Genomic DNA, 26,021 nt, shown 5'->3' on the forward strand with positions numbered 1-26,021 from the left:
ACAAGTAAGGCCATTAGAAGTGTGGTTGGTGGATCAAATCAGAGTTCTTACTAATCCAGCATTCTTTTCATGAAGTGGCCAATCCAATGCCCATGCATCTGCAAACAGGAGAGGAGTGAAATAATAGTTTTCCATTCGTGTTTTTCAGCACCTACATATGGAGACGTACTGGAGGAACTATGCAACCATCATGCCTTACAGCTATTGAGAGCCTTATTCCCATGAATTTATCTCCTTGTGGTGCTGTCTCCATCAATGGCCTTCACTTTGGCTCCTTTCACAGTACAGTTCCCCCCCCCCCCCTTTATCATGGCTGCATCTATGGAATCCTGGAATTTGTAGTTTAGGGAGGGGCTAATTAGAATTCTCAACCAGAGCTCAAGTACCTCAATAAACTACAAACCCCAGGACTCCATAGGATGCAGCAGTGGATTTTTTCAAAAAGATGGTCAGGATTTGAAATCACTATATCTCTGCAACCATGAATGAAACTCTTGCCACTTGAAAGTTTGAGGTACAGAGATTCAAAGGATTTCCGCTAGATCAAGCATGGGCAAACTTCGGCCCTCCAGGTGTTTCAGACTTCAACTCCCACAACTCCTAACAGCCTACCAGCTGTCAGGAATTGTGGGACTTAAAATCTAAAACACCTGGAGGGCTGAAGTTTGCCCGTGCTTGTGCTAGATGCTTTTCCCAGCCCACAAACAGCCCCTGGCCTCTGTCACTTGCAAGATGGCAACCCCAAAACATAAAGCCTAATGAGATATTCTTCATTTGTGGGGGGGGGGGGGGGTTAGATTTGTTTCTGACTCTAAATGGTAAGACTTGATAACAGTTTGTACCTTTTTGTGTAATTGTTACATGTTGCCATTGTGAAATATACCACTTTGGAATTGGGCTCATCATTTTGAAACACTCTTGTAGAACCTCTCTATGAAGCTTCAAAAGATGACCCAAGGCACCAGTATTAAGAGGCAAGGGATATTTCATCTTGTGTACACAATGCATCATTTTATACATCTATTTTGTCATCATTTTGCCTTTTTTTGGGGGGGGGATGTTTAGAAATCCTCAAACAGTGCAAATTTTCCTCATATAAGACTGGATCTTACAAGATCAGCCATCCAAAGAAGGAATTGGATGCAGACTGGTATATGGATTTATTTTAATTATCATGTCAAAAGCAAATTGAAAATACAGTTATAATGCATTTTTAAAAAACCATAAACAAAGTTAAAAACTTGGCATTCAACTAACGTTCCTTTGACCAGAAGCTGGCCACTTTGAGTGCCTCTGATGTCGCTGTGAGAAGGTCCTCCATTGTGTATGTGACAGAGCCGCCTCCAGCTCCTTCAAGGTCAAGCCAGTCACTTCAAGGATACCATCCATCCATCTTGCCCTTGGTCAGCCCCTCTTCCTTTTTCCTTCCATTTTCCCCAGCATAACTGTCTCCTCATGATGTGGCCAAAATACTTCATCTTTGTCTCTAGTATCCTTCCCTCCAATGAGCAGTCGGGCTTTATTTCCTGGAGGATGGACTGGTTGGATCTTCTCGCGTTCCAAGGCACTCTCAGACCTTTCCTCCAGCACCACAGTTCAAAAGCATCTATCTTCCTTTGCTCAGCCTTCCTTATGGTCCAGCTCTCACATCCGTAGGTGACTACGGCGAATACCATTGCTTTAACTATGCGGATCTTGGTTGCCAGTGTGATGTCTCTACTCTTCACTATTTTATCGAGATTGGTCATTGCTCTCCTCCCAAGATGTAAGCATCTCCTGATTTCCCGGTTGCAGTCTGCAACTTCGGTAATCTTTGCACCTAGAAATACAAAGTCTGTCACTGCCTCCACGTTTTCTCCCTCTACTTGCCAGTTATCAATCATTCTTGTTGCCAGAATCTTGGTTTTTGATGTTTAACTGCAACCCAGCTTTTGCACTTTCTTCTTTCACCTTGATTAGAAGGCCCAAATGTGAACACTGGTGGAGTTTGGGGAAAACAGAATATTGACATTTGGAAGTTGTAGATGCTGGGATTTATAGTTCACCTACCGTCACAGAGCATTCTGAACCCCACCAACGATAGAATTGGCCAAACTTCCCACACAGAACCCCCATGTGGGCCACAGCAACGCATGACAGGGGATGGCTAGTAGTCAATAAAACAGAAGTAGATGTTTTTCTGAAATCTAATGTAACCATGAGATTGAGCTAATGCTGAGATAGGAACCCAGGCTCCCCATCTTTTCTCCTTGCCAGAAGGAGAGCTTGGAAACCAACTCACCCAGCATAGATTGCAGTTGAGGGGGGGGGGGGGGGGAGAGAGAAAGAGTGGATGAGGGGGGAGAGGAGAGAGAAGGGGGGAGGGAAAGGCGGTGTTTAGTTAAGGACAAATTGTTCTGCTGGCGTTTTCTTCTTCTTCTCCTCCTCCTTCCCCTCCTCCTTTCTCCCTCTCCCCTTGAATTTCAATCAGTCTCCTCGGAGGGGAGCGGGGTACTTTGGGTCAGGCTGCAACAATCCAGATGAATGCCTGCAAAGACGGATCTGTGTGCCGCACGCCCTTCGCGGGCCGGCCGGCCTGCCAAAGAGGGGAGGAAGCAGCCAGGAGCACCGACGCCTCATTAAGGGAGTTTTGCACAAGGCCAGGAGGGGAGGTCGCATTGCAGTCGAGGATGACATCACCGCCTTGGCAGCAGCAAAGCGGCAGCAGGGAAAGCGCCAGCGCCGGCAAACGCCGCCAAGGAGATGGGCAGCCAGCACAAGCAGCAGCAGCAGAAGCAGAAGCAGCTCGATTCCCCGCGGTAGATCGGCGCTAATGGAGCGAGCGCCTCGCTGAAACCGACTCCTCCGATAAGAGCGCAATTCCCATCAATAGAGAGAAGACAGCCTTCTTGGAAAGGAGTCAAAAGCAAGCGTCATCCCCTCTCCCTCTCCCTCTCCCTCTATCTATCTATCTTCTCAAGGTTGAAAATATATAAAAAGCGAAGGCTTGGTGAGAAGGAATGCCTCTTTCTATATAGAATCATAGAATCAAATCAAAGAGTTGGAAGAGACCTCGTGTCCATCCAGTCCAACCCCCTGCCAAGAAGCAGGAATATTGCATTCAAATCACCCCTGACAGATGGCCATCCAGCCTCTGTTTAAAAGCTTCCAAAGAAGGAGCCTCCACCATACTCAAAGTTCCACTGCTGAACGGCTCTCACAGTCAGGAAGTTCTTCCTCATGTTCAGATGGAATCTCCTTTCTTGTAGTTTGAAGCCATTGTTTCACGTCCTAGTCTGCAAGGAAGCAGAAAACAAGCTTGCTCCCTCCTCCCTGTGGCTTCCTTTCACATATTTATACATGGCTATCATATCTCCTCTCTTCCTTCTCTTCTTCAAGCTAAACATGCCCAGCTCCTTAAGCCACTCCTCATAGGGCTTGTTCTCCAGACCCTTGATCATTTTAGTCACCCTCCTCTGGACACATTCCAGCTTGTCAATATCTCTCTTGAATTGTGGTGCCCAGAATTGGACACAATATTCCAGGTGTGGTCTAACCAAAGCAGAATAGAGGGGTAGCATTACTTCCCTAGATCTAGACACTATGCTCCTATTGATGCAGGCCAAAATCCCATTGGCTTTTTTTGCCGCCACATCACATTGTTGGCTCATGTTTAACTTGTTGTCCACGAGGACTCCAAGATCTTTTTCACACGTACTGCTCTCAAGCCAGGCATCCCCCATTCTGTATCTTTACATTTCGTTTTTCCTGCCATAGTGGAGTATCTTGGACACAATATTACAGGTGTGGTCTAACCAAAGCAGTATAGAGGGGTAGCATTACATAGGGACCACCAAGCGCAGCATTGCCCAGGCACGACTCAAGGAACATGAAAGGCACTGCAGACTCAGTCAACCATAACAGAGCACCTCATGGACCAACCTTGGCACAACATACGATTCAAATGTTTAAGGAAAAGCCATGTCTTAATCATAAATTTGGAAGAGACCTCATGGGCCATCCAGTCCAACCCCCTGCCAAGAAGCAGGGAAATTGCATTCAAAGCACCCCCGGCAGATGGCCATCCAGCCTCTGTTTAACAGCCTATACACACTGCAAATATCTTGTTTGTAGTGCAAAAAAAAAAACCCCATAAAAGAACAATACAATATTTAAAATGAAAACCAATTTTAACCAATATAAACTTACTAGTATTTAAATGGGAGGTGTGGGTTTGCTTTTCATAGAATTCAGCCCCAAAGAGACGGAGCCATGATTACTTATAGAATCATAGAGTTGGGGAAGACTTCATGGGTCATCTATTCCAACCCCCTGCCAAGAAACAGGGAAATTGCATTCAAAGCACCCCCGACTGATGGCCATCCAGCCTCTGTTTAAAAGCTTCCAAAGAAGGAGCCTCCACCATACTCAGAGTTCCACTGCTGAACGGCTCTCACAGTCAGGAAGTTCTTCCTAATGTTCAGATAGGTAATAGTATGAAAGCTGGGTCCAGAAGCTCTGAGACTTACACTTATTCCGCTTCGCTCCTTCGGGAGCGCTGTTTGCTTCAACGCAGAACGGAACACAGATATTATAGAAGGAATGTAAGAATTCTTTAATGGTAAAACCCAAACCCTAAACCTTACCCTAAGCCTAACCCTTAACCCAAATCCTAGCCCAAACCCTAAGCCTAACCCAAACCCTAAATCTTACCCTAACCCTAAACCTAACCTCTAAGCCTAATTCTAACCCTAATCCTAATCCTTACCCTAAACTTTATCCTAACCCTCCCCTCCTTTCTATCCTTCCACCAAATTGAACTATATTCCCACTCTCAGGGTGCCGCTCCCCCTTCCCTTATTCACAACCACCTTGTGGATGTGCATAACGCGTGGAGCTTCCAGACCCAGCTATCATACTATCACCTTCAGATCGAATCTTCTTTCTTGTAGTTTGAAGCCATTGTTCCGCGTCCTAGTCTCCAGGGCAGCCGAAAACAAGCTTGCTCTCTCCTCCCTATGACTTTCTCTCATATATTTATACATGGCTATCATGTCTCCTCTCAGCCTTCTCTTCTTCAGGCTAAACATGCCCAGCTCTTTAAGCTGCTCCTCATAGGGCTTGTTCTCCAAACCCTTGATCATTTTAGTCACCCTCCTCTGGACACATTCCAGCTTGTCAATATCTCTCTTGAATTGTGGTGCCCAGAATTGGACACAATATTCCAGGTGTGGTCTAACTAAGGCAGAATAGAGGGGTAGCATGACTTCCCTGGATCTAGACACTAGACTCCTATTGATGCAGGCAAAAATCCCACTGGCTTTTTTTGCTGCCGCATCACATTGTTGGCTCATGTTTAACTTGTTGACCATGAGGAACCCAAGATCTTTTTCACACGTACTGCTCTTGAGCCACATGTCCCCCATTATGTATCGTTGCATTTCATTTTTTTCTGCCATAGTGGAGTATCTTGCATTAGTCACTGTTGAACTTCATTTTGTTAGTTTTGGCCCATCTCTCTAATCCAGGGGTCCCCAAACTTTTTAAACAGAGGGCTAGGTCACTATTGGAGGGCTGGATTATAAACTGTTGGAGGGCCGGATTATAATTTGAAAAAAGCATGAATTCATATGCACGCTGCATATATCTTATTTTTAGTGTAAAAAACACTTTAAAAACAATGCAATAATTAAAATGAGGAGCAATATTACAAATATAAACTTATTAGTATTCAATGGGAAATGTGGGCCTGCTTTTGGCTGATGAGATAGGATTGTTGATGTTGTTTTTATGTACTTTCAAGTCATTTCAGACTTAGGTTGACCCTGAGCGAGGGCCGGGTAAATGACCTTGGAGGGCTGCATTCGGCCCCTGGACCTTAGTTTGAGGACCCCTGTTCTAATCTGTCAAGATAATTTTGAATCCTGCTCCTGTCCTCTGGAGTATTGGCTATCCCTCCCAATTTGGTGTCGTCTGCAAACTTGATGATCATGCCTTCAAGCCCTTCATCTAAGTCATTAATAAAGATGTTGAACAGGACCGGGCCCAGGACGGAGCCCTGCGGCACTCCACTTGTCACTTCTTTCCAAGATGAAGAGGAAGCATTGGTGAGCACCCTCTGGGTTTGTCCACTTAACCAATTACAGATCCACCTAACGGTAGTTTTGTCTAGCCCACTTTGGACTAGTTTGTTTGCCAGAAGGTCATGGGGGACCTTGTCTAAGGCCTTACTAAAATCCAGGTACCCTGTCCCTGACCTGTTTGGCATAAGTCTGCCCATGCAAAGCAGGTGAACATAGCATTGAATGAAACATGCAGAATAATCACAGGATGTCTTAAACCTACACTTGTTGATAAACTCTACAAGCTAGCTGGCATTGCCTCCTCTGATGTGCGACGGGAAGTTGCTGCTAAATGTGAGAGAAATAAGGTTGAACACTGTGAAAGCCATCCACTGCATGGCTTCCAGCCTCCTCCTAGTAGACTCAAATGAAGGAAAAGCTTTATGAGAACTACCACTCCTCTTGGCATCCCCCCTCCCCCCAGCAACAATATCCCTTTGGGCAGCTAAACCAGGAAATCCCAACTAGTTGACACCCCCCCCCCATGAGGGTCTTCCTCCAGGGGCAAACCAAGAATGGGCAACCTGGAAGTCCCTGAAGAGACTCAGAAGTTGAGTGGGCAGATCAAAGACAACCTGGCAAAATGGTACTACCTAAAAGAATCCCACACCTTGTGTGATTGTGGAGCACAACAGACAAGTCTGCATCTGTATGTTTGTCCACTATGCCCTGCCTCATGTACAGAGGAAGAATTGTTGGAGGCTACCAACCATGCCATTGCTGTTGCCCGTTTTTGGTCAAAAGATATTTAGCCGCCTGCGCTCCTTCTATTTTTATCAGTTTAATACTAATTTATGCAATGCTTTTCATAATAAATAAATAACAGCATATTATCAGAGAACAGAGAAATGCTGGAACCACTCTAACAACCACCATGTCAGACTACACAGAGAAGCCATTGAAATCCTTAAGCATGTGGACAATTTCAACAGAAAGGAGGAAACCATGAAAATTAACAAAATTTGTCTGCCAGTATTAAAAATAACCGCTCCAGCGGGAAGATAACGGCGCTCCATGCAGTCATGCTGGCCACATGACCTTGGAGGTGTCTACAGACAATGGCGGCTCTTCGGCTTAGAAATGGAGATGAGCACCACACCCCAGAATTGGACACGACTGGACTTAATGTCAGGGGGAAAATCTAAACTTATTAAAAATAACTCTAAAATCAGAACAGTAAATAAAGAACAACTTTCAAAACCAGGGGAGCTCAGACAAACTTTCAAAACCAGGGACAGCTAATCACCTCTGAACAAAGGATTCCCTCCAAGCAGTAAGAAGTTGCACCTTGAAAACTGTTAGGCCATTAAATGCTAATCAAGGTGGCCTATTGAAACATTCACATCTACCTCCAACAGACAAGAGTTCTTTCTCCCAATCTGGACATTAACTTTCCTAGTTTCCAACAGACTTCACAACCTCTGAGGATGCCTGCCATAGATGCAGGCGAAACACCAGGAGAGAATGCTTCTGGAACATGGGCATACAGCCCAAAAAACCTATAGCAACCCAGTGATTCTGGCCATGAAAGTCTTCGACAATACAACATTTCTGGATTGTTGTGAATTTCCTGGGCTGTATAACCATGTTCCATAACCATTCTCTCCTGACGTTTCACCCGCATTTATGGCAGGCATTCTCAGAGGTCGAGGGGTCTCTTTTCCTTCTTGCTGGGCAAGGAAACTCCCAAGTTTGCAGCAAGGATCCGGTCAGGATGTGGATTCTTCTCATACCGAGCCTGGCATAAAGAGGGGTGTCAAGGTTTCATTTGTTTGTTGGTTTTTCCTTTTCCTTCTCTTCCCTTCTCCCTGCTGTGACTCACCAGACCAGAAAAGGGCTGAAACACATTTCCCTGCTGTGTTCCTGCTGGCTTGGGATCACATGCGGGAGCTCTTGAGGCTCAACCACAGAGCAGTATAGGGTTTGGTAGACAGGAAGGTCAAGATTTAGCTCCTGGGCTGTGTAGGAAGAAAGACTCCTGTGCATCTGCATTGGGCATGGGCAAACTTGGGCCCTCTCTACAGGTGTTTTGGACTTCAATTCCCATCATTCCTAACAGCCTCAGGCCACTTCCTTTCCTTTTCCTTTTCCACTAAAGTGGCTGAGGGGGAAAAGGAAGGGGCCTGAGGCTGTTAGGAATGGTGGGAATTGAAGTCCAAAACATCTGGAGAGCCCAAGTTTGCCAATGCCTGATCTACACTGTACTATTGATGCAGTTGGACCCTACTTTAACTGCTCTGGTTCACAACCGAATTTATACTAAAAGTCATTTGGACCTGTAGACCAGTGTTTCTCAACCTTCCTAATGCCGTGACCCCTTAATACACTTCCTCATGTTGTGGTGACAATTTTTTTTGCTACTTCATAACTGTAATTTTGCTACTGTTATGAATTGTAATGTAAATACAGTGTTCCCTTGCTACCTCATAGTTCGCTTTTAGCAGACTCACTATTTCGCAGGTTTTAGAAAATATTAATAAATAATAACATATATTAAATATTTACATCCAGTGGAGGCCAGGGAGGACAGAGACCTCGGAAGTGCGGTGGGGAAGGCCTGCTTCCCTGGCTTCCAAAGACCCCAGAAGTGTGGCAGCCTAAGGTGTGGTGGGGAAGGCCTGTCTCCTTGGCCTGCTGCTGCCTGCATGATTCCGGAGGTTCTGCGGAGGCCAGGGAGGCAGGCAGGTGCCCTTGGGATGGGCCAGGAGGCGGGTAAGGAAGCACGGGCAAGAAAATAATATATAAAATAATGTAAAAATATTAAAATTAATATGGCATCCGTATTTTGTGGATTTTCACTTATTGCAGGTGGTCCTGGAACATGATATGCAGGATGTATTTTCATTCACTGGACACAAACACCCGATACCCCCAAATTTGAATACTGGTGGGGTTGGGAAGGATTGATTTTGTCATTTGGTAGTTGTAGGTGCTGGGATTTATCTTTCACCCACAATCAAAGAGCATTCCAACATCCACCAACAAAGGAATTGAGCCAAACTTTGCACACATACATCCATGAGCAACAGGAAATACTGGAAGGATTTGGGGAGTTTTGGCCTTGAGTTTTGCAGTTGTAGTTCGCCTACATCCAGAGAGCACTGTGGACTCAAACAATGATGGATCTGGACCAAACTGATGGTCTTTGGCGACCCCTCTGAAACCCCCCCCCCCCTTGCAACCCGCCCTGCCATAGACGGCTGTAGACTGCCCCTTTGTAACCCCAATTCTCACCACAGATCTGATCCTGTGGTGCTTCAGGCGGGAAAGAAAGTGGTTTTGCTGCTGCTGCATGTCCTGCTTGCTTTTCCTCCTCACACACCCCCTCACATGCTTTGACTTTAAAGCAGCATGTGTGCTTCCCATGGACTTTATTTTTAAAATAAAAATTTGGTTTGTTTTGCTGGTGGCATAGGGCATACTATCTTGGTTTGGCAGAGATGGTCCTGTCGGATATCCCACTTTTCCCAGCTACAATAAAAAATGTCCCAAAATCTCTCTCCTCATAGTTCCTCCTCCTACTCTGTAAGGGCCCTTCCACACAGCTCTACATCCCAGAATACCAAGGCAGAAAATCCTATAATATTTGCTTAGGACTGGGTTTTCTGAGTCCACACTCAGATAATGTGGGATTTCCTGCCTTGATATTCTGGAATATAGGGCAGCGTGGAAGGGCCCTTTGCCTGAAGCTAATGTTTTGATCTATGTCCTACATACTTCCCATAAAGATAATTTGGAACATGGCATCAAATGAAGAAACAAAAGGTACATTCACACTATTTTAAAGCACTTTTATTAAGTGGATGGTGAGGATAATAGCCCGAAGGCACATCTCATATTCTCGAAGGCTTTCATGGCTGGAATCACTGGGTTGCTATGAGTTTTCTGGACTGTATGGCCATGTTCCAGAAGCATTATCTCCTTGTGTCTTGCTTGCATCTATGGCAGGCATCCTCAGAGGTTGTGATGTCTGTTGGAAACTAGGAAAATGGGGTTTATATATCTTAGTTTCCTAGTTTCTAACAGTCCTCACAACCTCTGAGGATGCCTGCCATAGATGCAGGCTAAATGTCAGGAGAGAATGCTTCTGGAACATGGCCATACAGTCCAGAAAACTCACAACAACCCAACTTGTCATATAGTTTGCAACCTATGCTGCCTGAACTCTTCCCTGTCTTCTCATTATGTGGCCAGAGTACTTAATCTTTGCCTCTAATATCCTTACCTTCATTGAGCAGCCGGTCATTATTTCCTGGAGTATGGACTGGTTGGATCATCTCACGGTCCAAGGCACTCTCAGAACTTTCCTCCACCACCACAGTTCAAAAGCATCGCTCTTCCTTCGTTCAGCCTTCCCTATGGTCCAGCTCTCACATCCGTAGGTTGCTACAGAAATACCATTAATTTAACTATGTGGATCTTCGTTGCCAATGTGATGTCTCTACTCTTCACTATTTTATCAAGATTGGTCATTGCTCTCCTCCCAAGAAGTAAACATCTTCTGCTTTCCTGGCTACAGTCTGCGTCTGCAGTAATCTTCGCACCTAGAAATACAAATACTCCCAATTGTTCAATAGGGTACTGTAAGCAGGATGCCTCTTGCTTTTTGTTGTTGTTGTTGTTTTGAATACTATAAATGTATGGTTTTAGGAAAGCAAATGATCAATTAATCATTTGGCATACAGACAGACTGACTTGGATTTTTCCATCCTACTTTTCTGTGAAAAAGTATTAATCTTTGTGTAGCTTACAAATAACAATGTCACAATAAAAGAACTTTTGTATATACCTTTTGCTAAGAAAAAAGAATAACAATAGTTAGGGTTATATAAGAAGAATAAACCAGTTAGGAAAACATAAATCTGGGCATTCGTAGTCCTTTCTTTTATGAGCTCTCCATGAGCAGCGGAGGCTAAATTATCCAGGCAGGCGTTCCAAGACCTCATTTCATTAATCAGAAGAGCATGAGAAGAACCTCACATGGTCTTTAAGCTAAACATCAGTTAAGCGCACTGAATGCAGCTAATATGTAACTCAGCTGATCCTCTGCTGTCACACACCTCATTGTATTCCTCCTCCTGAAACAATGAACGGAAACTCGGCTCAATGCAAATGATCTCGGCCAAACAATGTGTCTCCGAATCAGCTGCCAGCACCAGTGGGTTTGACCGGCTATTGCTGCCATTCAGTCTGAGATCTCCATCTCTGCGTTGTTCTGAGTTCAGTTTTAGCTTTGGGAACAGAGAAGGGTTTAAAAGACCTTTCCATTGTGTAGGTGGGTAACTGAACAGGCAGATTGTTATGGATTTTCCTCTCGTCCTGCGAGTGCCAGGACTTCTTTGTTTGAAAAATCAAGTGCTTGATGTATTCCATGTATTGCAAAAAATATACTAGAAGCACTGGAAGATCTTCACATATAACAATTTTGCATTCATGGGTTATTTCATAATGTGATTGTGTGGAATATGGAGGCATGATACCCCCAGCCCAAATAATCAAATACCAAGTACTACCAAAGCTCCCATGTAGTTGAGCCCCCCTAACCAAAAGTGTCTTAGTTCAAAGCCATCTTTGTATTCAATAAGATTTTAAACCTTTCTCTTTTCCATGAAAATCTATGTATTAATTTTAACTTGTAAATAAGTTGATGTCGTATTTGCTATTTTGTCATTTTCTTCATTTCAGTCATATTGTTGGTAATATTATTATTCAGTATATTTTTGTTTTTACTGTTTGTAAAAACATACATTCAAGTACACAAAATCCATAATGACCTTTCTGTCAATCTGGAGCAGCCTCCTCACCTTAAAAACCCAGGGTCCTGATGCAGATAGTTATAACTATAGATAGCTATAGATATTACAATTTATTACATCATCTCCAAGAAGCTTAGAGTTTGTTACACATAACTCCAGGCAGTTTCCCATCCAGAGCTTTCCAAATTACTTGTGCATTGTTGTTTTGTGCCTTCAAGTGGTTTCCAATTTATGACAACCCTAAGGCTTTATGTGTGGGGTTTAGGCAAGATTTTTTCAGAGGGCATTTGTCATCGTCTTCCTGTGGGATTTACCTAGGAGCCCCGGTGGCACAATGGGTTAAACCCTTGTGCCAGTATGGCAGAAGACCAACAGGTCAGAGGTTTGAATCCGGAGAGAGAATGGATGAGCTCCCTCTGTCAGCTCCAGTTCCCCATGCGGGGCATGAGAAAAGCTTCCCACAAGGATGGTAAAACATCAAAATATCCAGGCATCCCCTGGGCAACATACTTGCAAATGGCAAATTCTCTCACACCAGAAGCGACTTGCAGTTTTTCAAGTCATTCCTGACACAAAAAGAAAAAAAAACCCAAGGTTCATCCAGTGGATTTCCAAGGCTAAGTTGGGATTCAAACCTTGGTCTCCAGAGTTTATGCTGGATAAAAGATTGTGGGAATTGTAATAAAATAGAGCCAAATTTTGTTCCCATCAAGGTAGTAACCATGGTTACATCCTCCTGAGCATTTGCCATTTGATCACTTTGTTGTCTCTGTCCCTATCTATTAGCTATTAATCTACAATACAAGTGTTTATCTGTCCTGCTTGTAAGACCCATTACAGTGGCAACACACTGTCAGTGTGTGCTTTCCAGTGTAATGCTGAATAGAGTGATTTGAAAATGCTAATCCAGAATTAAGAAAAGAAAATCATAAACACTGGTTCTAGCAGAATAGGGCACACAAGGAGCAGTAATTTAGCTCTGTGTGTGATGTTAATCAAGGATGCATTTGAAATATAGTTTTGTAACAATTAGTAACTTAAGCAACTTTTCCTCACATAGCCTTTATGGTGATATACAACACTTGTAAATATCCTACGTGATTGGACTCAGTGCAGTTGACCACGGAAGCAATTCTAAGCGGCAGCTCAGAAGAGGACATGTTACTCTAGTTCAGTGGTTCTCAACCTCTGGGTCCCCAGGTGTTTTGGTCTACAACTCCCAGAAATCCCAGCCGGTTGTCCAGCTGTTAGGATTTCTGGAAGTTGAAGGCTAAAACATCTGGGGACCCACAAGTTGAGAACCACTGTTCTAATGGGATTCAACGTACATCTATTGTGAAAACTGCAAATCAAGTTCAACACAGTGACATTTCACTTTTGAAGAGAAAAGCTGCTTCTTCCCTTTCTTAGAAACTGAAATTTACTTTTGAGTATTTGTACACAAGATAGCTCTTCTTGTCTGTATTCTAAACTGGAAGGGGTAATGATTTGTTGTATGTGCATTCATTTGTAATCAACTATTTTGTATCTCTAGTCCTATTTATTTATTCTATGATATGATATGCTAAAATGAAAATAAATGGGAAGTTTTCCAGATGGGGCCAAAGTATTGATTGTGGCAGCCAAAGTAAACTTTCCTTGTAGAATTTTCAGGAATCTTCTCATGTTCCAGCTTTAACGTTTTCGGAGTCGAGCAAGAACGGAACAAATGTTCTCTTAAAAATAAGAAATGGTGTAACACAGAAGAGCCACAAATGGAGCTCTTTTGAGAGGACGCTTTGGGGGGAACTATAGAATTCTCTAAACAACATGGATAGTAGCCATTTTACCTAGCAGATTGTGGAAACTGTAGTCCCATAAAGCAGCTTTCCCAGCATAATTTATGTGGGTATGTTGCTTGTTCCTTCTACAAATGCCTTTCAGCTCTTCTCATCTGCAGTTCAGATGTTTGGTGGTCAGACCAGGGCAACTGATAAAAAGCAAATCATCCTAGGTCCAGATCTGGTCCAGGATGGTGTATTTTTTTTTGTTTTCCGGGTGGGCCACATAAGGATATATTCAGTCAACTCATCCCATGGACCTCCTATGGTGATTTAATGCCTAAAATCACATCACACAATCTTTCTGATAGAATTGGCACTGTCATTTGGACAGATTTGGCTGACCACTAATGGCTCCATTTCTACCTGTTTTATATTACTATAATAGGGAGGGGATATCTGGCTAAGAGGTTGTAAATTTATCCTTGAGTGAGTGAGTGGTTCCAGTCTCTCGGAAAAAGCAGGAAAATACTGCTTCTAGGGAGAAAAGAAACTTAATGTGGTCCTAGGAGATGTGAAATCTAAGATGTTTGCTAGCCCACCTCCCCAATTACCTGGACAAGTGTTTCATTGGAGATTGCTACCCAACTTTGCTCACTCTTGGATGAAACTGATTTTGTAGTTCCATTTCAGCTTTAGGACTGCCTTTCCTCTGTTTTGATAATTCCTGCAGGTGCTATGGAGGTGAGGTGAGCTTGGTGTTTCAAATGGACTTCATAGCAGCTTTCCATACCATCAACCGTGGTAGACTTCTGAATAGATTATTTGGGATGGGAGCCGCAGGTACTATGTCACAGTGTTGTTGTTTATTCGTTCAGTTGCTTCCGACTCTTCATGACCTCATGGAGCAGCTCATGCCAGAGCTCCCTGTTGGCCATCACCACCCCCAGCTTCTTCAGAGTCAAGCCAGTCACTCCAAGGATATCATCCATCCATCTTACCCTTGGTCAGCCCCTCTTCCTTTTTCCTTACATTTTCCCCAGCATCATTGTCTTCTCTAAGCTTTCCTGTCTTCTCATTATGTGGCCAAAGTACTTCAACTTTGTCTCTAATATCATTCCCTCCAATGAGCAGTCGGGCCTTAATTCCTGAAGTATGGACTGCATGGATCTTCTCGTGGTCCGTGTCACAGTGGACTTCTTTTATTTATTTCCCACTTGATATAATAAAAACCCTAAGTGGTTTACATTAAAATACATCTCTAATGCAACAGAAAAAGTAGGAAAGAATTTTAAAATCATAATAAATAATTGAAACCACAGAAGTTGCGAGCAATTATCAACAACTGGCATGTTTTCAGTAGGTGTTAAGCAAACCGTAATACAGTAGGGATAAGCAACTTTGATAAGCCCAGGGCTGTTGTTCTGCCACCCGGACTCTCCAGGAGCTGCATGGGCAGCCAAAAACACATCAAAGTGTAAACAGAAACAAAAATAAAAAAGTCCGGATGTCAATTTCTGGTTTTAGAAGAAATTGGAAGATATTTATTATGTAACAGCAGCCTTTTAAAATGTTGAATGCCTGCATCTAGAGGCAGAAAAGGGGTGATCTAGGGTGAATATGGCAGCAGCATCTGCCCCAAAACCAGCCCTTTGTGCCCAACCCAGGATACAATCTTTTCGTCTTAGACAAGATGGGGAATCTACCAAGGAGACCCACTTTTAAATGTGACATGCCGGCATTCCATGAAAGTTTAATAAGGCCTTTTGTGAAGATCTCTCAGGATCAACTGGGAATGTATAATGAAGTGCCATCTGCGAAGGATCCTGGTCCAAAGGTGTGTAACAACGAAAGCTTGAATCTAGTTCTGTGGCTAACAAGTAGCTAATGTATGGACTTGCTGGTTCTAGAAGGAAGTGCCAGGTTACTGCTTTCCCCTTTGGAAGAATATGTTTAAGTTCAATAGGCACTGTTTTGCCCTAAATCTAATCAGCATGTATATACAACTGCTGGTAGGGGCTATTCAAAAATGTGGGTTGAGATGCCAACAACAGCCTGATGGATCCCAGTTCTTCCCCTGTTTCATCTAATCTAGATGAGATAGAAGATTGATTGATTATTTTTATCCTGCCTTTTTTCTGATACAGGAACTCATGGATGTTCTGACACATGGCAAGGACATGGGAATGGCCTCAATATAAAGTGAGGCAATTTAGAGAAGATACAAGTAATGTTAACAGCTGGTGTCTCTTGCCAGCAGTAGGTCACTCCTGCTAAAGAATGACATCTGAAGTTTGGGGGTACCTCCAATCCATCATTGTCACCGGAGGCTCAGGTGTCTTCAGTGGCTCAAAGCAGCCTTTATCAACTAAAGCTGGAATACCATGTGCGACCCTCTCTGGACAGAGACAGTCTTGCTACGGCTATCTGGTAATCTACCACTGGAATTGCTGCCATCTGTTATATGTGAGCCTGCCTTTGGAAAATCTTGAGCTGATCCAAAACAGGATAGCAAGGTTACTAGCTGGTTATTGTGACCATATCACACCAGTACTTTTTCATCTGCTGTTGTTTCCCCATTGATTTATAGGAACCCCTGGTGACGCAATAGGTTAAACCCTTGTGCTGACAGGACTGCTGACCGAAAGGTTAGCGGTTCGAATCTGGGGAGCGGGGTGAGCACCTGTCTGTCAGCTCCAGCTTCTCATGCGGGGACATGAGAGAAGCCTACAACAGGATGGTAAAACATCCGGGCGTCTCCTGAGCAATGGCTTTGCAGATGGTCAGAAGCAACTTGCAGTTTCTCAAGTCGCTCCTGACATGAAAAAATTGATTTATAAGCCTGATTCCATGGGCTGCTTTTAACCTTTAAGGCATTAAATAATTTGAAGCCAAGCCACCTGAAGGACCTCCATTTTCTGTATTTCTGTCGCTTTTTCCAGAGATCCTTTTCAGAATGATCCTATCTAGCAAAGTACAAAAAATAGCTCATAGAGAAGGAAACTGGTGGTGTTGCTTCAGTTGTGGAAGGCCATCACTAGAAGCAGACACAGCAAATCAATTTGGAGACCCTTTTATTCTCCCAGATATTTTAACACATATTTCTGTTTAATTGTTTTATTTGGACTATGGCAGTTCAGATCCTGGGAGCAGGGTGAGCTCTGACTGTAAGCCCCAGCTTCTGCCAATCTAGCAGTTCGAAAACATGCAAATGTGAGTAGAACAATAGGTACCGCTTCTGCAGGAAGGTAACAGCTCACCATGCAGTCATGCTGACCACATGACCTTGGAGGTGTCTACGGACAACGCCAGCTCTTCGGCTTAGAAATGGAGATGAGCACCACCCCCAGAGTTGGACATAACTAGACTTAATATCAGGGGAAACCTTTACCTTTACCTTTTATGTAGGTTTAATATTTCTATGTTTAATTCTATTTTAATGTTTATATGTGGTAGGTATTAATTCACACATTGTTATGGTTTTTTAATGTTAGCTACTTTAGTCTCCTTTGTCAGAGAAAAAGCAGGGTATAAATACTACGTTAATACTACTATTAAGAATAATTAGGACAACTGTTCTAATTTTTTCTTGCTAATAATGGCTTTACTCTGTTTCCTCAACCTTCCTATTTGAAGGTTTTATTTTATTTTAATTTAACCTTTAGCCAGAAAGATGCAAAGATGTAAAGAATATTTGTAATTTTTTTGACCTTGACAAGGAAGGGTGTCTTCCTCAAAGACAAATGGCAACCACCCTTTTAATCCTTGTATGAGAGCAAAAAGGCCATCATATTTCACTCTCAGTAACAATATCAGTATTTTATGTATACAGTAAGATCCCCATAACTACAGAACCCATATCCATGATTTCTCTTAATGATGCCTGGGATAAAATTGTCTCTCTAGGATTTTTCTAGGTCCTCCAATGCAACTTTGATGTGCTGGAAATGGAAATGGGAAAATTCAGTGATGTTTGGCCATGCCCACAGTTTGACATAACTGCTGTCTGGCCTGGAATGTATCCCCATAGATACAAGGGTCTTATAGTATTTACCAAAAAATATTGCATTTTGGGGAAGAGGGGCATGTAGTTTTGCAGGAAAATATGTTCACACATACATACAAAGTGTCCTGAAATGTGATATATTATGATTTATCTCACTAGCTAAAAACATTATTAATTGGGCATTATACAATGGTTGCTGTCAGACCCCAAAGTTGTGTTTTCTCAAGATGGAGATCATCATCGTGGTACAAACTGGAGGAGAAAGGACAAAATAAGAATTGAATTCTTATGTCAAGCTTCCTTCTGACTAGTGAACCTTATATAGACATTGGTCATGCATTTGTAAAGATCCTTCTGGAGTTATGGAGGCTACAGAATTACTTAAATTGAGCTAAACCTTCAATTCCTTTGGTCATATCCTTCCATGCCAGACTGCATACATTATATGCACATGAATACACAGAATGTGCCCAGTTTCCTTGAATGACCTTCTCTGATCTAAAAAATATATATATCCACTGATAGGATCACTTTTAAAAATTGTGAAACATATATAAAATGCAAACATTACATAAGATCTTATTTTTCTTTCTAGCTGTTTTGGAATACGTCACCCGGACAATACGCAATAAAATATATGAAGCCAGAAGCATACGTGCATGACCAATCCCCGTGTAATCATGACATTTTACATCATTTCTCTCCTATTTAAAAGATGGCAGGTTATATACCATGTGACTTATACAGACTGGATGTACCAAATGGATACATTCAGCCCACTCTCCTAAAAAATGCTATGACACATGCTCCTTGACTCAAGTCAGATCAGCCAGGATGAGATCAGCTGCTCACCTTTCATATGCATGTGACTTCCATTGGACTATATTAGTCGTTCTGCAATTGGAAATACCATGTGTTGCCATGGTATCCCCTGCAAAAAAAAAGGAACAGGATTAGAAAGACATCCTTGTGACAACCAAGAAGCAATCTTTCGTTGCCAGAAAAAGCTTCTTTCCTACCCTTCTAAGTGCACCATGAGACTGTCAGCTGGCCCAACCACTGCCCTTGGCAAGGTTTTAGGTCAAAGTGGGAGGTTTTTATGGCCATCAGGGATTCTTAGTGTCTTGCAGCATTATTTAGTTTACCTAAAAAAAAAAAAAAACAGTTGTGGAAAAAGTGTAAATAGAGTTAGCTTTCAAAGATCTAATATTGTGATATGAGGATTGGTTATTTATATAACCAGAACCTCAATCAATGGCTGATACCAAATGAGAGACTCCCTTCTGGGCATACAGAAAACTGGGCAACTTGGGAGGCACTGAACAGACTGTGCTCTGGTACCACGAGGTGCAGAGCCAACCTTAAGAAATGGGGCTACAAAGTGGAATCCACAACAATCGAATGTGGAGAAGAGCAAACCACAGACCACCTATTACAATGCAGTCTGGGCTCCGCCACGTGCACAATGGAGGACCTTCTTATAGCAACACCAGAGGCACTCCAAGTGGCCAGCTACTGGTCAAAGGACATTTAGTATGACACCAAGTTTGCAAACGTTGTGGTTTTGTTTTGTTTTGTTTTTAATACAATACAACTTGTTCACTCTTGACAAGATAAATAAATAAATAAATTTATATAATTCTCAGAGTTACACTACCCTGCAAGAAACTCCAAATGCATCTTTGCCCATGAACATGCCTCATTGAAAAACCATTGATGATATTTGGCAGTGTTGATATGTTCAGAAATTGATGGCAAGTACTGAGATACCCATTTGTAAAATGTTTTTTTCCCCTTCTACTCTGAGCAAAGAGACTTCATACCATATATCAACTGTATTTTCAAGCACAAAAGACATTAGGCAGGGCCTAGTTTGATGTTGCATTCAAGTTGATATTATTCTGTTCTACCTTGCCGAGTGTAGAGTTTCATTATTAATAATTTTACTCATACAAGCAGCTTCTAATTCATTCCGGGATCCGACTCAATTACTTTCCAAATGATATGTGCGATAACGTTCTGCAATGTTTTTTGTTCTCAGAATGACTACACAAGGACTTGGGCTTCCCGAGAAATTCATCCAAACTCTTTTTTAAAGTCAAGCAATGCCACAAATCAGGGAGGCAGCCAAAGGAGAAAATATAATAACGAGTGACTTCTACTACCCTTACATTGAGTAAATGTCCTCTCAGATTGTAGGAGATGAAAATTTGAGATATAATGAAAGATTATCCCTTAGAAGGGTTTGTCATGGAGTTGGCCAGAGAGGAGACAAACCTGATTTAATTCTGGGCAGTGCCTAGCATCCAGTGCATGACGTAAGTGTCGTTAATCTTCACAGAGAGACTAATTGAGGAGCTATCAAATTCAACATATATGTGAGTGGAAAAGTGCCAAGAGAGCCCCACAATGGCAGTATTTCATTTCAGATGGGAAAACCTATTTAAAACAACAGTTCAATAAAAAAGGACTGGAAGTATCAAGAATGTTGAGCATGTTTGGAGGCAATCTGAAACCACAGCAGTAGAACTGGATACAGATACACAAAATGTAGTTAAATATATAAGAACACAAAGTATATGAGCTGTGGTGGATCAGGTCAAAAGCCTCTCTAGTCTAGCATTCTGATGCCTATGGGACATCCACAAGCAGGACACAAGGACCACAGGTGTTTCCCACTCAAGTTCCTCAGAAACTGGTACATTTAATTATAGAATCGTCGAGTTGGAACAGACCTTGAGGGCCATCCAGTCCAACCCCCTGCCAAGAAGCAGGAAAATCGCATTCAAAGCACCCCCGACATATGGCCATCCAGCCTCTACTTAAAAGCCTCCAAAGAAGGAGCCTCCGCCACATTCCAAGGCAGAGAGTTCCACTGCTGAACAGCTCTCTCACGGTCAGGAAGTTCTTCCTAATGTTCAGGTGGAATCATCTTTCCTGGAGTTTGAAGCCATTCTTTTGCATCCAGGGCAACAGAAAACAAGCTTGCTCCCTCCTCCCTATGACTTCCCTTCACAAATTTATCCATGGTCTTCATCTCTTTTGAAGGCTAAACATGCCCAGCTCTTTAAGCCTCTCTTCATAGGGCTTGTTCTCCAGACCTACATAACAGCAAATGTCCAAGGAAGAGGTCACAGAAGACAAATAGGTGAATCAGTCTTCATTGAGAGGCTAGTTGAGGAAATTCCCCTCTTTAACAGTCAGAAAAGAGGCCATTTGAGTATCCATAACTCATGGACTCTCAGGAGGGTTTTTTTTTTCCTTTGTATTTGTTGACTTCAATCAGCAGCATCTTCTTTATATGCTATTAAGAAATAAATAACAGTTGTAATCAGTATTTTAAAACACTGTGAAAAGCTGCATGCAATCAGTCAAATCAAAGCGTTTTTCTAATTTCTAGAGACATTTTGTCATAAAGAGGTGTTGCAGTCCAAAAATTAATGGAGAGTCACAGGTTCCCCACCCATAGTTTACTGTTCTAAATTGGAAACTGTCCTATTAATTTTGGGGGTGTAAAAAGTACCAAGTTTATAAGTCATGCTAGTGCTGTCAATGGGAAATGTCGACATGTACATAGAAAGGACATAAATGCAAAATCATTTCCTGATTCAGACTTGCATATTTCATGACAAAGAAACTCAAGCATTCAAATATATGCAGGTACCTGTCACTTCTGCGGTACACAACATATAAATTTTCCCATTTAATTGGAAAAGTGAAATGTCAGTCAGTATCAGCCACTAGCAAGGGTTCTCATTGCAACTTAGCGGCACAGACTTTCTACATTGCCACAGAAAAAAAGTGGAGCAACTGTGGGAATAGGATATATGGGCATTTTCCCCTTTCCCCATGTGTGATATTCATTCCTAAATAGGTTTTGCATATGACTATTTCTATCAAGTGCTGTTAGACTGTTATAAAAAACAGTTTTGTAGTAGTATGTGTATATGTAAAGAGATTGTGTTCTCCCCACCAAGGCACCTGAAGGAGGGCAAAGCGATTTAGCAAGAGGCATTGTGGCTGAGTCTAAATGACCCATCTCTTAACTTGAACCCCTGTGCTGTTTAGGAACAAAGCCAACATGACTCACTTGACCATTGTTAAGACAGAGCAAGTATTTTTATGTTGGCAGGAGAGAAATACAGGGCACAGCTGCAATTTACTGTAAATTTGTGAGGCTTGTTTGAAGTACTGTAGGCGGAAAACTAGCCATATCCCACCGAAACAATTGGGCCATGCTTCCTTTGTCTGCGTGTGCTCTCTGTGAAATCTCCCTGAAGCCTGCCATTCCTTGTTCTTTGTAATTCAAGAACTGTTAGCCCTACGCTGATTTGCAAACATATCCCTGATTCCAGCAATATATGTTGACAGGCTGCAATTCTGTGATATGAGTGACTGCAATTAACAGTGTAATAAAGATTTGCTCTCAGCTAACTGGCTTGACTGCTGAAAGATTCTGGAAACCATAAGACAACAACAGTAACTTTTCCAGTTTCGGAAATGAAGGTTAAAATCTTCCTTGAGGTAGCCCATGCCAACTCTGGGTCCTCTTAAGTTATTTCTGCAATTATCACATGATAGCAGCTATACAAATCTAATAGCAACCTATGTTGCATGGGTATCATGGCTTTTCAACTCCAAAGAGGATCTTCTCCCAATAGGAAAGTAGACCCCAGATATAATAGACTGCTACCAAGCAAGAAAGGAAAGTGTATTACCATGTGTGTTCTTTTACTTCAAAATGTTTCAAAGCTAATTTGGCTACTTTGGGAGCCATTCTGCCAAATTATGGGATTCTAGATGTTTGCTCCAAATCCTCAATGGCTCGGCCATGGAAACCCACCTACAGATGTGAGAGCTGGACCATAGGGAAGACTGAGCAAAGAAAGACAGAAGTGACTTCCATCATCATGTGTATAATTATGTATCTGCTCTTTGGACCTCTTCACATTTTAGCCCTGTTTTGCAGCTTTTAATCACGGTTTGGACAGGGCCTGCCGTGTGCTATCACATGACTCACGGCAGGCCGCACCCACATTCGTCCCACAGTGGAGGGGAAGCGCTAAAAGGCACTGCCTCCACCACAATAGTGAAGAAAGTGTGTTTTGGGTAGTGTACTTTCCTCCCCTTTTCCCCGTATGATGGGAGAAAGGGCAGTGGGGCAATGCCTGTATCCCTTTCTCCCATCTGATGGAGACAAGGAGCCAACACGCCCTGTCCTGTCCCCAGGAAGGATCGGGGAAGGAGGAAGGTTGCACTCAACTTCCCTTTTGCCGGCGACTGCTAGCAAAATGACATGGCTCAAAAGGGTCATATGAGGAGGTCCATAGTGAATCGGTTGAAATTTAAGGTAGCCACGCAAAGCTCAGAAACATTCAGAGGAATGGGTTTCAGCACCCTGAGCAGCACGTTTAAAGTTCAGACTAAAACCTGAAACTGACATGCTTCGTCATTGGCATTATTCTCATTGTGAAGTGTCAAAGGTGTCCTCTTCTACCTGCTCAGCCATAGAAGCCCATTGAGTGACCTTGGACAAGTCACACTCTCTCAGCTTTGGAGGAGAGGGAAGGCAAAGTCTCGTCAACGTCACCATAAATCAGAAAATGACAGGAATGTACACAACAATCAATCTCCCTACCTATGTATATATTTGCTTATAATAATAGTCTATTCACCCCAGTATACTCTCACCAAACCTATTCAACTTGTATGCAGAACACATCATGCAATGTGCAGGGCTTGACAAATGCAAGGCTGGGGTAAAAATTGCTGGAAGAAACATTAACAACCTTAAATATGCAGATGACACCACTTTGATGGCCAAAAGTGAGGAGGAGCTGAGGAGCCTTCTAATGAAGGTGAAAGAAGAAGGCGTAAAAGCTGGGCTGCAGCTATAACCTGGTGTTTTTAATCAGTCAAAAGAACCAAGATTATGGCAACAAAAATGAATGACAACTGGGAAATAGAGAAAACGTGGAGGCAGTAACAGACTTTGTATTTCTAGGTGCAAATATGACTGCAGACGCAGACTGCAGCCAAGAAATCAGGAGACGTTTACTTCTTGGGAAGAGAGCAATGTCCAATCTTGATAAAATAGTGAAGAGTAGAGACATCACACTGGCATAGTCAAAGCAATGGTATTCCCCTTAGTCACCTACGGATGTGAGAGCTGGACCATAGGGAAGGCTGAGCGAAGGAAGATAGCTGCTTTTGAACTGTGGTTCTGGAGGAAAGTTCTGAGAGTGCCTGGAACTGCGAGAAGATCCAACCAGTCCATACTCCAGGAAATAAAGCCCTCCTGCTCATTGGAGGGAAGGATAGTAGAGGCAAAGGTGAAGTACTTTGGCCACATCATGAGAAGAAAGGAAAGCTTAGGGAAGACAATTATGCTGGGGAAAATGGAAGGAAAAAGGAAGAGGGGCCGACCATGGACAAGATGGATGGATGGCACCCTTGAAGTGATTGGCTTGACCTTGAAAGAGCTGCTGGTGATGACAGCCGACAGTGAGCTCTGGCGTGGGCTGGTCCATGAGGTCACGAAGGGTTGGAAACGACTGAACGAATGAACAACAACAACATTCATCCCAGAAAAGGCACCTCGTTTTCTCTTATTCTCTTTATTTATTACAGCCCTGAGCACCACATCTTCTCTTCTGGATGTTCCCCCAATTTTCAGGTGTAGCCTTGAGGGAAACTGATGTGTGTATAGAGCATTGAAAACCAATGCAATTTTTTTTGCTAAACTACTAAGACTAAGCCACCAATAGATACAACCTGGTGTTTTTAATCAGTTCTTTTAAGTGCACACGGGTTACTATTATCTATTTTAGATAAAAGTGATAACCAAGGGCAGTAGTTTTCCATCTTTCTTCAGGGCTGCTGTGGCTTCTTCAGTTTTCTCTTGCCTTGCGGTGCTCCTCCAAGTCTTATGTTTATTTGTCTTCATAGCATGTATATTCCTCTAGATGTTCAAAAACTCCATAGCAGCGCAGAACCAAAAATTGGTCATAACATCCCTGTAATGGCCTCAGGCCTCATGTGATTAGTAAAGAATTGCAGAATTCATGACAATCCATCCTTATTATATATAATCTTAAAATCATCTTAATCTTACAATAACTAGGTGCTTCAGAACCTTCTCTCTGACTTCCTCCATCTCATCTCTGCAGATAAATTGATCTCTTCCGTCCACTTGAGCCATAATAATGTAAGATAATTCAAAGTCTGCTCTGATTAAAAATGTGTACCTTATATTTGAAATAATAAAAGTTTCAGGAGGATGGAACAATGAACCAGGAAGCATAATTCACATGATGTTCAGCATGCACACAAATGTTAATTCTCTCATATTGTTATTAAACCACTGCTCAGTTTATTTGTAAGTATTTTGCTGTTTAGCATAATGAACTGTGCAGACAACTGGGATAACTGGGATTTGGGGGAGAGAGCAGTCACAGCCCAGAAAGTGTCAAATATGTGCCTACACACCCTTTCCATAAATGCTGCACATTAGTTTTCATCTCATTGTTGGTTAATTTTAAGCAATATTTTAAACTGCGTTGATTTCATTAAAGTTTGTTTTTTTTGTTTTTAAAAAACTTTTTTGTATCATAAGAATTTTTCTTTTTTTCAGTTTTTACATTTTATTTATAAAATTGTCAAGCAAAATGTATAAGCATACATTCTTCCCTCTTTTTACAATTTCTTAGACAAAAGAGTATGTCATATTATATTCAATCTAAGAGTAAAAGAAAAAAATCAAAAACATCTGTAAGCATATTTATCATCATTATTTTTAAATTTCCATTACAACTTATACAACATATAACTCTATCACACACCTTTTATCTACTTATGCATGTTTGATTTCTTTATAATTATTATACGATCCCCCCCCTTCCCCTTATCCTTAGTTTGCCCCCCCCCCCCTTCTGTGATGTACAGTAGAGTCTCGTTAATTCAACATAAACAGGCCGGCAGAACATTGGATAAGCAAAAATGTTGAATAATAAGAAGGGATTAAGGAAAAACCTATTAAAAGTCAAATTACGTTATGATTTTGCAAATTCAAAATCATATCTATCTATTTGTTGAAAAAGCAGTTCAATACACAGTAATGTTATGTAGTAATTACTGTATTTACGAATTTAGCACCAAAACATACAAGGGTTCTTTCTTTCTCCCACCCTGGACATTATTCCGGCGGGAAGCAGACTGTGTTGGATAATACAGAACATTGGATGAGCGAAGGTTGGATAAGCGAGACTCTACTGTATATCCATGCTTTGGACAAGGTAGACTCTAGAGAGCAAATCTAGGATAGGCCAGTCAAGTGGAAGTGTTCACTTGGCCAATCAGGAATTGCCCCTTGGTAACTTTGCAAAAGGAGACCCTCCAC

The 26,021-nt window shown here is 42.3% G+C and overlaps 1 protein-coding gene and 1 long non-coding RNA gene across 2 annotated transcripts in view; one reads left to right on the forward strand and one right to left on the reverse strand.

Moving 5' to 3' along the window:
- The window catches only part of PIK3R3 (phosphoinositide-3-kinase regulatory subunit 3), a 325,870-nt gene that overhangs the window by 219,474 nt on the left and 80,375 nt on the right, over window positions 1–26,021 (forward strand). The window lies entirely within an intron of this gene.
- Window positions 15,112–26,021, reverse strand: part of LOC137096983 (uncharacterized) — a 47,814-nt gene continuing 36,904 nt past the window's right edge. The window contains exons 2-3 of the long non-coding RNA XR_010909870.1: window positions 18,476–20,927; window positions 15,112–17,875 (exon numbers count right to left, since the gene is read on the reverse strand). This is a non-coding gene — a long non-coding RNA (uncharacterized lncRNA). The remainder of the gene's footprint in view (window positions 17,876–18,475; window positions 20,928–26,021) is intronic.

This window comes from Anolis sagrei, chromosome 4 (assembly GCF_037176765.1).
Source record: "Anolis sagrei isolate rAnoSag1 chromosome 4, rAnoSag1.mat, whole genome shotgun sequence".
Taxonomy (NCBI): domain Eukaryota; kingdom Metazoa; phylum Chordata; class Lepidosauria; order Squamata; family Dactyloidae; genus Anolis; species Anolis sagrei.